Here is a 15,925-nt window from a genome sequence, read left to right on the forward strand (position 1 = left end):
GGAATTCAGATAAATTTGAGGTCCTCTCATCGAAACGTATAAGGTTATGAGGGAGCGCAGGCAGGATGTTTCCACTGACAGGCGAGACTGGAACTAGTGGGCATATTCTTAGAATTAGGGGCCGCCCATTTAAAACAGAGAAATTTATTCCCTGAAAGGCTTGTAATACTGTGGAATTTTCTGCATCAGTGAGCGGTCAAAGCTGGAACATTGAATAAATTGAATACAGAACTAGAGAATTACTGAAACAATAAGGGAGTAAACGGATATGTAGAGCGGCCAGTGAAGTGGACCTCAGTCCATGATCAGAAAACCCATGATCGTATTAAATGGCGGAGCAGTCTCGAGGGCCTGTATTGGTTATTCCAGCTCCTAATTCTTATGTTCTTTTGTTCGTATAACTTTGTTGTGCACTTTCTCATGTAGCTGCACTATTAAACAATTGCGATTCCCGAACATGAAAGCGGATAATTAAACTTAACTTGAATCAACTCAAACTTTAACTGTCACCGAGGTAATGCACAGCATTCATGTATGAGCTGCAGAGACAGCAATGTTCAGCTTTGTAAAAACGACCGACGTGTTTCAAGCTATGTAGCCACCACGGACCCTACCTGTGGTCCATAGGTGGACAGAGCATTATTTCATTGTCAACCTGGTTGTATGCCCTGAGCTCAGCATTCACCTCCTCATACTTCTCTTGCTCTCTCTCCTGATGTGGACCAGCAGACCGTTCTGGAAATTCTTGTCCCCACCTGATAGCCAGATTGTGCTGCATGCAACATACCATTACGAATCAAGCTCCCTGTTTAGGGTGGTATTTGTAGCAAGCCTCCTGAGTGGTCCAGACATCTAAAGCGTTGCTTACGCACTTCAATGGCATTCCTAATGATATTGTGTGAGGCTCTTATTTTATCGCTTATCGGCTTCTGTCTGGGTGTGAAGCAGGGGTTCATCAGCAAGGTGGCAAGGCCATATTCTTTGTTCACCAAACTTCCAGCATTGACCTTGTGGCTGACTGGTAAACATGTTAGATACAGCATTTTCACGCAGGATATGAGCATCATGGATGCGGCCCAGAAATGTTGCATTTACTGCCATTATCATTTGGTTATTGTCTACAACATGCTGCACATTCAGGGATTGGAATCCTTTTCGTGCCAAAAAAGCTGTGCATCCTGAAAATGTGGCAGGTTGACGCTGTGCGTACACTCTGTTACTCACTGCACCTTGGGGAAGTTTGCAATTCTGGAGAATCCTAGAGCCCTCTCAGTCTGTGCCTCCCTGGTAATAGGGAAGCTGGTAAAGTCCATCGTGCATGTGTAAAGGGCTTCATCGACCTGTCGCAAGCAGCAAAGTGAGGCATGCTGAGATATAGCGCAAATGTGCCCAGCTGAGGCTTGAAAGCAACCCGATGCAAAAGAGGCAAGTGCCGCTGTGACCTTGACCTTGACGGACTGATGATGTTGGCAGGCTGCACATCTCACCTGATCAGCTGGCATATCTAGCTAGTAACCTCTTTGTGGAAGTGCAGTCTCCTAAGGCACGTGTTATCAGATAATTTCAGCTAAGACCGCTCCTCCCTGTAAGTTACTGTGCTATAAGGTCTTATCTTCCTCAACAGTCTGGTACTTCATTGATTGGGCACATGATGCTGTTCAATATACGTTCTGCCATCTCTAGCCTGCAGCATCTGCGTGGTCATCAAGGCAGTTTGCGAAATTACAGGTTGCATTCCAAAACTCTCAGTTTTACACCAGTTGTTCACAAGCAATAAATTTACCTATAAGACATTTAAAGTAACTTCAAATCGTGCACATTATGATAAGATGTTTGCTCAGATGGTCAAACTCCTTAAAAGACTTCCAGAGTACATTCAAACTCCCGAGAAGTTGAAGCAGCCAATTATATGAACTGACCTCGAATTTACAAAATGGCGTCCATCCCGCTGGGTTTCGTTCAAGTGAGAGCAACTTTTTCTCAGCGGCTTTTCCAACGAGTGATATTTTCGGCGATATGTGGCCGAGGTGTCAAAAATAATGCTCGGCGCAATAATGGGCATTGATTTCGGCCATTCTGACCTTTGCGTCAAAAAAAGTAGGTGGGCGGTCTTATTCATTCTCAGCATCAATTAGATGGCAAATGTAATGCTCGGCGATATAAAGGGTATTGGCTTTTTCCCACTCTGAAACTTGCGCCAAAAAAAGTGAGCGGGTGTTATTATTTCTTGGCGTTAATTACATTGCGACAATAACGCTCGGCGATAAATGAGAGATAAGTAGGCGTTAGTTTTCATTATGTGCCTACATGTGCGATACCTGGGCGCTATACCTCATTTCAGCGTTGAAATGGATGTTAGGTGAACTGTATCGATGCAAGAAAATGGGTAGTCTCGCCCACTTGGGAAAGGTAGCCCTTTTTTTCTCTTCGTATAATCTAATTTATATATTATACATATATATTCATATAAAACAGACTCAATTTTATTATTAATAAACACTTTTATTCTTACAGTCTGTATTAATTATCATACCGAACTAAAAATTAAATGTAACAATATAACATGCATGTTCGTTATCATCCCCAATTTAACAATGATGTATATCAGTTTTTAAATGTGTATTGCTTATCATTCCCAATTTATCAAATAAATGTTACAGTTGTGCATTGGTTATCATAACAAACTTGAAAAATTAATTATATAAGTTTTACCTTCAGTACACATACATTCATATTCACATTTAACAATTAAATGCAACACGTTTACCCTTGTATTGGTTACCATCCCCTATTTAACAATGAAATGTAAAGGTTTCACCCTGTGTGTTCGTTACCATACCCAATTTATAACAATTACATTTATCAGTTTTACGCTGTGCATTAGTTATCATAACCAAATTGATAATTACATGTAATATTTGGTTATAAAATCAGCTTTAAGAATTACATATTTCAGTTTTACACTGTGTGCTGGCTATTGAAGTGGGAATTAAAGAATTAAACACGTTTCAGATTAGGAAGGCACAATCACAATTTGCTGATGTGGCAGAATTAGCAGGTGCAACTGAAGGACCATGTTGCAATTCCTTTTATTCAGAGATAATTTCGTAGCCTTCGAAGTTGCCTCCTGTAGTTAATCAGAACTCAGAAATAAATTCCTGTTAGTGGCAGGAGGTAGGATGCAGAATATATATGTTCATACCCAAAGAGGATGTGAAGCAATTAGCAAAGTTGAAATTAAGCAATCTGTAAGAAACGAAAAAAATCGTCACGCAGTAGAATGAATGACCAATGATAATGTAATTGATGACTTGTCAAAGAATTCAGTGTAAAAGAAGCAACTCCTAAAGTGTTCGAAGAGAACGGTTGGGAAGACATCCAGTTAAGTAACTGATGTCGACCTTGTCTCCCTTGATGAAGCAATAAAACAAATCTATTGTCCACAACAGGACTGTGTTCAGTGTCTTTGCATTACTCCACATCAAATAGCGTGGTCTGGCAGGACACACCCGGGCGATGGACAGACAGACGTTTGCATACCATCACGAGTAAGTATATATTTTAAATACCACTCATAAATCTGATGTAATCTGTCGCAAAACATGTCGGTCGCCTGGGCTGTCTGAACTTGTGAGAAAGGTCTGTAATGGTGAAAAAGACATGAGGGTAGTTAAGAGATCACAATTGTAATTATCAAAGTATGACCGGCTTCGTAGGTTTAAAATTGCAGACCCCAGGTTGGAGGAAACCAGTTTAAAGGGGAAAACGAACCGATATTGGGGTAGACGTACAAACCAAAGTTGGTATTGTGCTCCGAACAAAGTTGAGGCTGCACACACGGAGGTGAAAGTAACAGTGACCTCTGTCTTTAATGAGACACTCCAGAGTGAGGAACAGCCTTAGGAGCTGGCTTATATACAGTGCTCGCAAGGGATGCTGTGATGCCTTGGGACTTCAGGCGATGAGCTCCCTGGTGGCGTTACAGGGAAGTGCATACATTAAAGATACACCACATCACACCCCGCTCCCAAAGTCAAAGTGAAAACTATTTACAAGTTGAGGCAGTCAGGAGCCTTTCTTTCCGTGGTGGGCCGCCACGGTACAAATGTAATTTCTGGTGTGTTGGCTGTGCCCTCGCTGGGCTGGCGAGTTGTTGAACCTGCAGGGCTGCTACGTGAGCCTGGCATTGCTGGGCTGTTGGGCATAATGGCTTCGATTTCCTGTTCCGGCTTGGTGTCGTTGATCCTTTGAGTGTGTTGTGGACTCGAAAAAGGTGCTGTCTGATGTGGGTTGTTCTGGGAAGCCTTTGTACTGTAGCCTCGTTTGGTCCAGTTGCAAATTTGCCCATTGTCTCGTTTGACTACAAACACCCTATTTCCTTACTTAGCTGTCATCGTGCCCACGATGCATGTGGGACCATGTCCATAGTTTAGCATATATACAGGATCATTCAGATCAAATTTCTGAGAAACAGTGGCGCGGCCATCGTTAAAATTTTGTTGCTGCTGCCTGCTCTCTTCCTGATCATGCAGGTTGGTGTGAACGTGCGAGAGTCTCGTTTTAAGTGTTCTTTTCTTGAGTAGTTCAGCCGAGGGCACCGCTGTGAGCATGTGGGATCTCCTTCGGTAGCTGCGCAGTATTCGGGACAGCTGGGTTTGTAGTGAGCCTTCTGTGACTCGTTTAAGGCTTTGTTTAATGGTTTGTACTGCCAGCTCTGCCTGCCCATTGGAGGCTGGTTTAAACTGGGCCAAAGTGACATGTTTGATTCCATTGCTGTTCATGAATTCTTTATATTCGGCACTGGTGAAACATGGCCCCTTGTCACTGACCAGTATGTCAGGCAAGCTGTTGGTGGCAAACATGGCCCTCAGGCTTTCAATGCTGGTGGTGGCGGTGCTTCACGCCGTTACTTTACGTTCTATCCCTTTTGAAAAACATCCACCAGCACCAGCAATATTTTACCGAGAAACGGGCCTGCATAGTCGACATGGATCCTCGACCATGGTCTGGAGGGCCAGGACCACAAACTTAGTCGTTCCTCTCTAGGCGCGTTGCTCAACTGAGCTCATACGATGCGTTGCCCTACACCGGACTCTGAGTCAGTGTCAATACCGCGCCACTACACGTGGGATCTAGCTATCGCTTTCATCATTAATATAACCGGGTGTGTGAGGTGGAGAGCCGAGATGAACGTCTCCCTCCCCTTTTTTGGTAGCACTACACGGTTACCACACAACAGGCAGTCTGCCTGAATGGACAGTTCGCACATTCGCTGCTGGAATGGCTTGTTTGGGTCTTGCATTTCAACGGGGATGCTGGCCCAGCTCCCATGCAGTACACAGTTTTTTTTAGTCGGGACAGCAGAGGATCTTGGCTGGTCCAAGTCCTAATCAGGCACACCATGACGGGTGATTTATCATTTTCAAACGCTTCCATGACCATCAACAAGTTTGCGGGCTGCGCAACCATCAATAAGATTGCAGGCTGCGCCATTTCCACCCCCGTGGTGGGCAATGGTAGCCGACTGAGAGCATCCGCACAGTTCTCATTGCCTGGCCTGTGGCGAATTGTACAATTATACGCTGATAGCGCGAGTGCCTACCTTTGTATGCGGGCTGAGGCATTAGTATTTACCCCATGTTTTCTGCGGACAGGGATGTGAGGGGCTTGTGATCGGTTTCCAGCTCAACTTTGAGGCCAAACAGGTACTGATGCATTTGTTTTAGACCGAACACACACGCTAATGCCCCTTTCTCAATCATTCTGTCGGCCCTCTCGGCCTTAGACAAGCTCCTGGAAGCATAGGCGACTGGTGGCAACTTCCGTGCAAAGTTAGCATGTTGTAATACACACCTGACTCCGTACGACGACACGTCACATGCTATCACAAGTCTTTTACATGGACTATACAATACAAGCAGCTTGTTGGAGCATAAAATGTTTCTGGCTTGCTCAAAGCAATTACTTGGCTTTTTCCCCATACCCAGTTTTCACCTTTGCGCAATAACACCGGTAGAGGCTCTAAAACGGTGCTTAACCCCTGTAGGAAGGTATCAAAATAGTTGCGGAGTCCTTGGAAAGACCGCAGCTCCGTGACGTTCTGTGGCCTGGGCGCGTTCCTGACAGTTTCTGTCTTGGCGTCTGTGGGCAGAATGCCGTCCGGCTCGATCTTTCTCCCCAAAAACTCCGCTTCTGTTGCCTTGAAATCGCATTTCGACCTCTTCAGCCGCAGCCTTCTGCGATCCAGTCGCTGGTGGACCTCCTTCAGATTTTGTATGAGCTCGGCGGTGTCCCGACCCGTGACCAACATTTCGTCCTAAAAGATCACCGTGTGTGGTACCGACTTGAGTAGGCTCACCATATTTCTCTGCAAGATCGCTGCAGCCGACGGAATTCCAAACAGGCATATCTTGTAGATGAACAGTCTCTTGCGCGTGTAGATGCAGATGAGGCCCTTCGAATACTCCTCTCGGTGCTGCATCATGTCGGAAGAAGTCAGGTCGAGCTTGGTGAACGTCTTGCCTCCTGCCAGCATAGCAAATAGGTCGTCTACCTTATGTAGCGGGTATTGGTCCTGTAGCGAGAAACGATTAATCGTTACTTTATAATCGCCACAAATTCTGACCGTGCCATCACTTTTGGGTACTGGAACAATCAGGCTGGCCCACTCGCTGAATTCCATTGGTGCGATGATGCCCTCGTTTGCAGCCTGTCCAGCTCGATTTCCACTCTCACCCTCATCATGTGAGGTACCGCTCGCGCCTTGTGGCCAATGGGTTGTGCCTCTGGAACCAAGTGGATCCGCATCTTCGCACGTGAAAAGTTTCCAATGCCTAGCTGAAAAAGGGAAGGAAATTTGTTAAGAACATGAGTACATGAGGCCTCATCGACATGTGATAGCGCTCGGATGTCATCCCAGTTCCAACGCATTTTATCCAGCCAGATCATTCCAAGCAGTATGGGGCCATCGCCCGGGACAATCCAGAGTGGCAGTTCGTGCACCGTGCACTCGTATGTGAACTTTACCATGGCGCTGCCCAGGACAGAAATCGGCTCTGTGGTGTACGTTCTCAATTTCCTGTGGATGGGGGGCAGGTCTGTTCTGAAAGCCTTATTGCACCACAGCCTCTCAAACATGATTTCACTCATGATGGATTGGCTACCGCCAGTGTCCAGTTCCATGGTCTTGGGAAAGCCATTCAATTTTACGTTTAGCAATGTAGGTGGACATTTCGTCGGCAATATGTTCACACGTGTACTTCAGCATTTGCCTCCTGTCTCTGAAGCTCGAAATTGCTTTGATCCACCATGAACCGATCTTCATCTGCCACATTGTGCTTACCAGGTTTTGGAGTGCTTGCAGCTCGTTTGCAAGCTCGTTGCGGTGCCCCATTGTTCCACAGCTCTTGCAAACATAGCCTTTGAAGCGTTATGAATAGACTGAATGGCTTCCTCCACAACGCCAACAAGGAGTGAATTGCCTTGCATTCATCCTTTCTTGGGGACTCTAAGTCATCTGCATCACCTGAGGCCTGCTGGCAGTTGCAGACTCGTGGGTTCTGTCCTGTACGTTTCTGCTCGCAGACAAAGTTCCAGTTAATTTATGAACATTGGTAGCACTTTTGTGCTGAGAGGTTCGTTTGATGATTTCACTGGTGGACATAAACGCCTGTACTATCACAATGGCCTTACTGAGGGTCGGTGCCTCTACAGTCAAACGTTTTCGAAGGATGGTATCGTAGCCAATGCCCAGTAAAAAAAGTATCTGAGCATTTGCTCCAGGTCACCATCAAACTCACATTGTCCTGCAAGTCGCCTCAGCTCGGCGACGTAGCTCGCCACATCCCGACCTTCAGCTCGTGTAGAATCGATACCTCGCCATCAGCAGGCTGTCCCTCGAGTAAAGATGTTCCCGACGCAGTGCACACAGCTGCTCATACGACTTATCTGTGGGTTTCACCAGAGCCAACAGATTCTTCATGAGACAGTAGGTCAGTGCCCCGTAGACTGTGAGGAGGACCACTCTCCTTTTCTCAGCACTTCCTTCTCCTTACAGCTGTTAGCTCCAAAGTACTGGTCGAGCCGTTCGACATAGGTTTCACAGTCCTCACACTCCGAGAACTTCTCCAGGATACCCAGAGTTTGCTGATTCTTTGCGTTGGATTCGTATTCTCGTCGCCAATTATTGTGTTCCTAACACAGTTGAGGCCCCACACAGGGATGTTAAAGTAACAGTCACCTCAGCCTTTAATGAGACACTCCAGAGCGAGTTACAGGCCTAAGGGGCCGCCTTATATACAGTGCTCCCAAAGGATGCTGGGATCCCTTGGGACGTCAGCGGATGAACTCCCTGGTGGCAGAATATGGGAGTGCATGTTTTACAGATACACAACACTTGGCATGCAAAATTATGAGAAATAGGGGGCCGTAATTTCACAGTCTAGATATTTTGCTGACGGCCATAGAACATTTATAGTTGCTATGTTGAGTAACAAATGGGATCCCAAAGAAGATCCCCCAAAACAAAAATTACGTCAGGAGAAAAATAAAAGCAAAAAGAAGGCCAAAGCGGGTTTGAAGGTGGTTGGACAATGTTTGCAATATAAGGCCATTACGTAAATTAAGGGTAGAAGTAAGTAGTTTAACTCAGCAGATGGAGGGATGGTTTGGGCGCCTATGCAATGACCAGGACGACGATATAAACATTATGCCAAATGATGTGTCTCCGCCATATGAGGAAATATTCCCAACTGCCCGAAAAGGGGACAGCAGCGACGATGAAGACAAATCCTTAGTCGCACCAGCGAAAGTGAAAGTAGGAGGCACCAATGCTGGGGCACACAAATATCGGGCCTTCTCCCTCCTGGAAAAACAGGCATTATTTAAGGATTTAGGAGTAATAAAACCCCGCAACAGATAAATCGAGTTTTGGAAGACCCTGCAAGAAATCGACGACACTAATGATATGTATGAACGGGACGTTCTTGAACTAGAAAGGTAAAAGTGCTCACGTGAGAGATGGAACACCCTGGCACAAAGTTAGAGGTAGGGGATCTGGGTGCCCAATTTAAAAGCTACCCGGGCCGCAAGGACGGCTACATACTACGGATTCAAATCCACCGTACACACTGTCTTGGGACAGCGCAATTGGGGCCTTTAATGTTGGTAAAAAAAAAGAAAAATGAGAAAGTATCGAATATAGAGGGAGTTTATGGACAGTCCTCAGGTCAGGCAAACCCAGACCAGAATGATATCCCCTTCTGTAAAATGTTTAAAGATGGGTTGTCGGCAGAGCATCAGAAAATTCTCAAAATGGTGGTAATAAGCACAATGGGCATGTCAGGTAGATAGCGAGGCAACAAAACAGATGAAGTCCCAGGAGGCGGCCCAGACAGTCGGGAGCGTTCTAATTGTGGAAAGATGGGACATCGAAAAAGCGAGTGTAGATTATCCCCACAGAAATGCCAGAGCTGCGACAGAACCCGCCACCCCAAGGACCGTTGCTGGGAAAAAGGGTGAGGGGGGCAGGAAGAACAGAGACGAAATAAGGAAACCCCATCGGCGAAACTAACCAGAGCAACTAGGCAGCAACTACTCCAGGCCTTGAAGAAACTAGGATAAGATTGAAGGTCAGCGGCCCCGCGAAGGAGTGCATGTGACGCGTGTATTCATGTGACAGCAGTGTTAGGGGACCGGCAGCGTGATCTGGTAGTGGATACTCGGGCAGCGGCCTCTATTACAGACAACTCTTTGCCAACTACCCAAAAAATCCTGATGCCGAGGTGGGTTGGAAGGGAACAATTCGCCTGCAAAATTAAGCAAGGTTGTATTATTAGAAAAAGCTGGGATTTTACCGGCACAGTTTTACGTAATGCCCAACAATGAGGGGACGATATCAAGAAAAGATTTATTGGATCATGCTAAATCAACGTAGTTTTGATGAACATGCGTAAGTTGGAAGTGCCCAGATCATAACAAGTGATTGGGACGCGCTAAGACAGTGCGCGGGGCGGGGGGGAGGGGTGTGGCGGGAGGCAGGGCGATTGCCAGCACGTCAGTGGAGTTTAGCCAAAGTACAAGCAAGACTGCTAGTTGGTAGGGGTGAGCTTGTGGTGAACCCAGGACCAGGACATACCTCACATAAACAATATTCGATTAAACTAGTGGCTATTACCATTGTAAAACAAATCTTAAAGGAGTTATAATTAACGTGATACTTAAAGAAGCGGAAGGAACTACCAACTCACCGGTGTGGCCAGTAAAGAAGCAAGACGGGTGATACAGGGTGACCATTTACTACACAACTTGAATAAGCAAACCCATGACAGCAGCTCATTGTGACAATCCCCGCGAACATATTAAATGGGTTGAAGCCCGAACATCATGCATTCATGGTATGAGTCACAGCCAACGGCATTTCGTCCATATCCCTGGCAAAGGAATCGAACTATAAATTTGCCTTTACGGTGGCTGTCCACCACTGTACTTGGATGTGGATCCCACAAGTATGTCACAATAATCCGGCGATATTTCATCGAACCATGAACTGGGATTGAAAAAATTGTCCTGACAGCATACAGAAGTACGATACTGCAGTATTTAGGCGACCTGTTGATAGTCTCAGTTGACGAATGGGAGCACAAAGGTGCACATATAGAAGTCCTAGAAGCCTTACGATAAGCGTCGTTTAATGTAAACCCGCAAAAAGACACAGATTGAACAAGCCACTGAACTATACTTTGGAGAGGAGATCTCCCACGGCACTCGGACAACGTCCAAGGGTAGGAAATAAGCCATTGGTATCATGCCTCATCCAAAAACAGTCCGAGGGGTGCGCAAGGTACAGGGACACTTTACTACTGTAGGAATTTTATACCCAACTTCGCAGCAGTTGTGGAAGTCGTGCAGAGGTTGGTAAAAGGGGGGATAACCGTCCCTAGAGATAACGGAATGGCATCCCGAGCAAGAGACGGCATATGGAAATCTGAAGTAGTTCCTAATGTCCGCCCCAGGATTTGGACTCCCGAATATGGGCTTACCTTTCCACGTTTACATTGAGAACCAAGACATATTTTATGGAGCCGTCGTAACACAAATGCATGGAGAAAGAATGAGACCATATGCTTACAATTCAACCCAACATTCACCAGAAGCCGGGCTGATCCAGATGCGTGGCTGCACTCGGCTGCGCCACATGGGCAGTCATGGCCAGCGAACCTGTCGTGATGACAGGCGAAATTGACCGACACACCAAACACAATCTGGTAGTAATGTAGAATACTGGAAAGCTCCTGGCCGTCTCCATTTCTGCCGAACAAAGTGGGAAGCCGTTCTATTGTCCCTTACTAAAGAGGGAGGGCATTATCATAATTAAACTGCTCGCAGGCACGAACGCGCAAAAAAGAGCAGAAGGGAGAGGAAGGGAGGATCACCTGGTGTAGACTCAGTTGGAGAAAGTACGGAAAGGTAATGGCCCCATCGTGCAATCGGCAAATGATCATGGAGTTATACCATGGCATTAACTATGCCAGGCGTATCGCCATTATCTTCAATTTCTCCCGGGATTGGTGGTGACCGGTAATTGGGAGTGACCTGGCTAAACATTGCCAGCACTATGTTATGTGTGCCCAACATACTCCGGGAAAAGCGATAAAAATAAGGATGCTGCACCAACCCCGCACACGAAGCGCATGTGAAAACGTACAGATTGATTTTACTAGGCCTCTAATCAACTACAGGGGAAGGAAGTACTGCTTGGTGATTATTGACCAGTTTAAAAATTGGGTGGAAGCATTCGGCACCCGCAATTGCACTGCAACCACGGTAGACCGTACCTTAGCAGAAGAGGTAATGCATTGCTTGGGGACTCCCATTCAGATAGATAGGAAAAGGGTCACACTTCACATGAAATTGAATGAAGGAAAGGTAACATATGGAATATGTAGCAGAAATTCCAAATGCGTTACCATTCCCAGAATTCGGGAAGGGTAGAAAGAATGAATAGAACCCTCAAAACCTCCCTGAGTAAAGCAATCGAGGGAACCAGACAGTCATGACCGGAACTTCTGCCCACGATATCGATGAGATTGCTTGCTACACCAAACCACACAACAGGACTCACCCGTTACTAACAAATGAAAGGAGGAGCAATGAAACTCCCTTCAGGAATATTTACAGGAGGAATAGAGTTGGACCTTTACGTGATAGAATTAGGAAGTATGTGGTGGAACTGTAGGCTGTTTAAATATATGCGACAAGAAGTGTGAGATAAGCAAGAAGAGGACGACGAGGATAAAGGAACATTGAAACACAGCAATAAAATCATTAGGTGCAGGTACAGGCCATTCGAACTTCATGCCTGCACCGCCATTCATTATGATTATGGCTGATCATTCAACCTCTATAACCCTTTCTTGCTTTCTCTCCATACCCTTTGATCCCTTTGATCGTAAGGATCATATCGAACGCCCTTTTGAATATATCTAACGAACTGAATTCAACAACATTCTCGGCAGAGAATTTGAGAGGGCAACCACTCTGAGTGAAGAAGTTTCTCCTCATCTCCTTCCTAAATGGCTCACCCCTTATTCTTAAACTATGACCCCTGGTTCAAGAACCCCCCAGCAACGGGAACATTCTACCTCCCTCTAACTTATCCAATCCCATCAGAATTTAATATGTTTCGATGAGATGTCCTCTCATTCTTCTAAACTTCAGTGAATACAGGCCCAGTGGATTCAGTCCCTCTTAATATTTCGGTCCTGCTATCCGGGAATCAGTCTGGTGACCCTTCGCCGATCTTCCTCAATCGCAAGAATGTTCTTCCTCAGGTTAGGAGACCAAAACTTAACACATTATTCCAGGTGTGGCATCAGCAAGGCTCTGTACAACTGCAGTAAGCTTCCCTTCTCTGTACTCAAAACTGCTTGCAATGAAGGCCAACATACGATTTGCCTTCATCACCAAATGTTGTACCTGCATGCCAGCCTCCAATGTCTGATGCACCAGGTCTTGTTGCAGCTCGCCTTTTCCTAATCAGTCACCATTGAGATAATATTCTGTCTTCCTGTTTTTGCCACCATAGTGAATAACGTCACATTTATACACATTATACTGCATCTGCTATGCATTAGCCCACTCACATAACCTGTCCAATTCAACCTGCAGCCTCCTAGCACCCTCGTCACAGCTCACACCGCCACCCAGCTTAGTTTCATCTTCAAACATCGAGATATTACTTTTAATTCCTTCATCTAAATCATTGAAGTATATTGTAAATAGCTGGGGCCCCAGCACTCAACCCTGCGGCACCCCACTGGTCACAGCCTTCCATTCTGGAAAGAACAAAATCCCCGGCGGAAATACCCGAGATGGGACAAGGGTAATGGTTAGGGTGTTACCAGAGAAACCAGGATTTGTCCCTCGGTGGAGCGGACCCTTTGAGGTGGTGATTAGCGGAGGCACGTGTGAAGGCATAAATATGAAAGTGGGGGCAGCTGGAAACACTGGTCTCAACTGAAAGAATATAAGGGACCTTACTAATGACTGGCCAGAAATGGGTACCAATATACCTCTCTGAGGGGCATGCAGAGGCATACGGCAGTTAGTTAAATGGTTTAGTAGGCGGACATATAGTAGGGATGTGTATCATGTTTGTAATTTTAAGCCTAGTCGTTGTGATAATCTGGCTGTGGGAGAGGACTCACGAGAGGAATTGGAATGGCCAAGTGGAGATGGTAAGACTCTGACCCCGGTATGGCCTGTCCAGATTGTGTTCCCCAAAAAGGTGACTCGAAAGGATGCGGTTATTGGCCATATTGCGTCTGCTAACAATGGCCAAAGGAATAGAATACACGGTGTCTCTGTCCAAAAGAAACGACAACGAGAATATGAGCCCCGAGGATAAAAATGGGATCATACTCTACTTCAGGAACCAGAAGAAGCAATGTTCATAGTGTCAGCCTAAATCTCACCCCAACTATAAAGGATCAGAGGGTGAGGTTGGCGACCACTGCGTTAGTCGACGGGCCCCAGGCTGCTGGAAGGTAGGATGTGATCCGACACATATATTGCTAGATTGTCCCTGGATAAGCAAGGCCGAAAGTGGGGCAGGGAGTGTGCTGGGGGACAGACAACCTATGACGATCTCGCATGCCTCATTGTAGGGCCGCAGCAGATCGCAAATAGACGCCTCTGAAATCAGGTGAAACAGCCATGCATGGTTTTCTAAAACTAAATGTGTAACTGGTCAACAGAATCTAATTGGATTTGTACTGTCAATACCACAATATGATGTGACCAAGGGAAAACGTCGGCATAAAGTTGGCAATATATGAGAAATAACAAACCAAACATGGGCCAGATATCACAAACTGCACCAATTCGTCATTAAGATGGGAAATGATAGCAAGGATGTGTGGATGAAAGATTGTTATTAGAATAACCAGGTTGCTTTGTGCCGAGAACATCCCAAATTTTATCAAGATGCCTGTTTATACAGCCACACAGCAGGATGCGTCCTCAGCATAAACCCATTCCGAGACAAGACCAGCACCACAAAGTAATGGGCAATGGTGTGTTAGCACCAGAGCCACTAACATGACTGTGGGAGCAGTAATGCACTGCCCCATCACTTCCACCGACTTTTGCTTTATGAACAGAGAAGAGTTTAATATTCAGGGACATATTATATACCCCGAATTAAGATACAAAACTAGCAGTGGGATGGTGGTAGACACGATAAAGGCGGGCTATGAAGGATTAGATGAGCCTCAGCGAAATCCTTTTGGCAAACGATGTGAGGGACAGACAGCGTTTGAGAATAGTAGCCTTGAGCCACGACAAAAAATATCTCATCCTCATGAAAGTGATTGTTGAGTTGCTAAAGGAATCAAAGAAAGTGCTGGCCAGTCAACTCTGGTATACACGACTATGGGATTTTGGACTTAATGTCCATGTACACGCTCGGATAAGGATTGCGTGACATGTATTAATAATCGTGCAGATGTTGGTCATATTTATTTTACTGTTTGAAAGGTGCTTTAGATGTAGGAGGAGATGTATGAAAGCTCTGGTAAAAGCCGCTCAGAAATACGAAAGGAAGCCTTCGCTGCAAGTTGCTAACAGGGGAGACGAACCACAGCAACACAAATACCTGATATGAATCATGAGTGTCCCAAACCTTTCGCCTTGTCAACAAAATCGGGGCTGGAGACACACGGGTCTAGTGAGGTAAAAGAATTGGTCACCGTGGGTTAATAGAATAGCCATGAGAACAAAGAGGGAATTTAAGCGGGAAGTAAGAAATTAAACACGTTTTAGATTAGGAAGGCAAAAACACAATTTGCTGATGTGGCAGATTGGCAGGTGCAACTGTACTCCAAAGGTACAGTTCCTGTTATGCAGAACTAAGATCGTAGGACCAGGAAGTTGCTTCCTGTTGTATTCAAAACTTAGAAATAAATTCCCCTTAATGGCAGGAGGCAGGATGTAGGATACATATGTTCATAGCAGGGAGGATGTGAAATAATGAATAAATTTGAAATTAAACAAAATGCAAATCGGTGAAAAAAATTGTCAAGTGGTAGAAAGTCTGACCAATGATAATGTAAATGATGACTTTGCAAAGAATTCTGTATAAAAGAAGCAGCTCCTAATGTCTTCGACGAGAACGGTTGGGAAGGCATCCAGTTAAGGGACTGGTGCAGATTGTGGCTCTCTTGATCAAGCAATTAAATTTTTTTCTCCACAACAAGCCTTTGTTGAGCGTCTTTGTCATACTCTACTGCAATCAGTGTTACCGTGAGGGGTGTGGGTTATATCAGTGATACCGTGAGGGATGTGGCCTACATCTGTTTTACATTCAGCGATGTTCGGGACATCATTCTTATAGTGAGATTTACGGTGTATATCAGTGTTACAGTGA

This window comes from Pristiophorus japonicus, chromosome 28 (genome assembly GCF_044704955.1).
Source record: "Pristiophorus japonicus isolate sPriJap1 chromosome 28, sPriJap1.hap1, whole genome shotgun sequence".
In the NCBI taxonomy this organism is placed as follows: domain Eukaryota; kingdom Metazoa; phylum Chordata; class Chondrichthyes; family Pristiophoridae; genus Pristiophorus; species Pristiophorus japonicus.